We start from the raw sequence: 2,602 nt of genomic DNA, 5'->3' as shown, positions 1-2,602 counted from the left end.
GACACAACCCTTTCTCACACCTCTTCGAATGGACGTGACCCATATTCGCGTCCCTTCCCCTTGTATATAAGTTGTGAATCATCAATGGAACAGAATAGTTGAATCATTTGTTGTCTCTCTCGTTTACCTCTCTATTCTACTTCCAACATATTTTTTAGGGATTTCTATTTTCGTGCCCCTGCTTCGTTAGTTGTACTCAGTTTTCCCCAGCTCATTAGTTTTTCCTCGCCTTTCCCTCCCTTCTAGTTTGAAAACCCCTCGAAGACGCGGTTGCCGTCAGTGTCGCAGGCCTTACCGTTACCGTGTAACCTGACGGGTGGGGCTGCACATGCAGGTGGGGCTGCATAGAGGGCAGTTCCTCTCCGACCGTCTCGTGGCCGATGGGTAGCCATCCATCTACCGCCGACGAGTGGGCCGTTTTATTTCCCTGATTGTATACGAGGTGCTGCCAATGACAAATGGGGCCGCTCTTAGCCATCCATCTATCCGCCGACGCGTGGGCCGTTTATTTCGATTGTATACGCGGAGCTGCCAATGACAAATGGGGCCGCTTCTATGGCTGCCGCAGCCAATGACCAGTGGGTCGTCTATTTATTATAGAAAATTATATATTGCCGCTCCGTGGGCCTCCGCAGCCACCGCCCGTGGCAGGTGACTATTTTCGCAGCTTAATCTAAAGTGACTCTTATGCTAAACATTGTGCATCCCGACATTAACCTAGCAGAGGGCGGCGAGCATAGCTCGCTCGACCATGCCGATATTGGCACCGGCATCGTTTGGAGGATGTGGTGCTCGAATAATAGTGGAAATGCGATATTATTTTTTACATAATATATAGAAAATAGCTAGATCTCTAAATCGATGCATATGAAGCTACATATATATTCTTGGTCATAATCCCCTTATCTAAAGGGGATGGATGCATGGCTTGCATGTCGTCGTCACTTTCATCGTCCAGCATCTTCGTCGTCCCGAGTAGTAGTACTTCCCGCACATTGTTCCGTCGAACACCGACGAGGACCGCAATGCACGCTCGGCGGCAGTACACCTTAGCCGGCTCCTGGCCGTCAAGATAGCTCGGCAAACTCTTTTGGGAGTGCTCGCAAAGAGATCGAGCGCCGATCGTTTGAAATTAAAGGTTTTTTAGAACATGCCCATAATTAATCACATGCATCATATATGTGTGAACGTGTACGTACCTTCTTGACCAAAGGGTCTTCGTAGATGACGATGAAGAACTCCTCTATGATCAATGGCAGTGTTGACGACGGTGGTGGTGACAATGATGATGATCCACCACCCCGGCCGCCCCTTCCCCTTCCCCTTCCCCTTCCCCTTCCCCTTCCCCTTCCGGTCCGCGTCCGAGACGTGGAAGTCATGGCAATGGATGATCAAGTGTATGTGACCGAAGAAGAGAGAGGCGTGAACCTATTGACACAAGGGATGGCCGTGTGGGTGTTTATAAGGGAGAGATGACCGTTGTAGGGGTTTACACAATAAAATAAGGAGGAGGTCAACGTTGGTGGGGGTTTACACAATAAATTAAGGAGGAGATGACGTTGTGGGGGTTTACACAATAAATTAAGGAGGAGACGACCGTTGTGGGGGTATATATCTCAACAAAATTAAAAAGTAATGCGGACTATCTTGATGGAAATGGAACTTCGTGATATAGTTTATCATTTTACCGTGAAAAATAATGCCTAAAAGAAATGGTAATTTGTGATAGTTTATCATTTACCGTAATGGCTACAACAAATCGTTGATGGTTTATCATTTTTTGCGTGAAAAGTAATGGCTACAAGAAATGGGTGATGGTGTATCATTTTTTGCGTGACAAGTAATGGATACAACAAAATCGGTGATGGTTTATCGTTTTTTGCATGAAAAGTAATGGCTACAAGAAATGTGTGATGGTGTATCATTTTTTGCGTGAAAAGTAATGTCTACAACAAAATCGGTGATGGTTTATCGTTTTTTTGCGTGAAAAGTAATGGCTACAAGAAATGGGTGATGGTGTATCATTTTGCGTGAAAAGTAATGGCTACAACAAAATCGGTGATGGTTTATCGTTTTTGCGTGAAAAGTAATGGCTACAAGAAATGGGTGATGGTGTATCATTTTTTGCGTGAAAAGTAATGGCTACAACAAAATCGGTGATGATTTATCGTTTTTTGCGTGAAAAGTAATGGCTACAACAAATCGGTGATGGTGTATCATTTTTTTGCGTGAAAAGTAATGGCTACAACAAATCGGTGATGGTTTATCGTTTTTTGCGTGAAACGTAATACCTAAAAAGAGTTTATAATTTAGCTCGTGAAAAATAATGCAGAAAACCAAACTTTGCGTGAAGCTAACCGACGACAGAGAGAGAGGGTGGTGGCCCCGACCAGAGAGAGATAGGGGTTATCCTGCCCGTTAGATCATACGATCAACGGTCGGCGGGCACGATCCGCGTGACATGGGCTAGACCAATCAGGGCAATGTTGGGCGTCCGTGAGAGTTTGTGAAGGGAGAGGGCAAAACCGAGTAGTATCAAGAAACCAAGGGCAAGTGAGTAGTAAACAGACTAAGGGATTCAAATATGAGATTTAAAAATGGA

The sequence above is a fragment of the Lolium rigidum genome, chromosome 5, assembly GCF_022539505.1.
Source record: "Lolium rigidum isolate FL_2022 chromosome 5, APGP_CSIRO_Lrig_0.1, whole genome shotgun sequence".
Classification (NCBI taxonomy): domain Eukaryota; kingdom Viridiplantae; phylum Streptophyta; class Magnoliopsida; order Poales; family Poaceae; genus Lolium; species Lolium rigidum.
The sequence above is the reverse complement of the archived record's forward strand: the minus strand, read 5'-3'. Positions refer to the sequence as shown.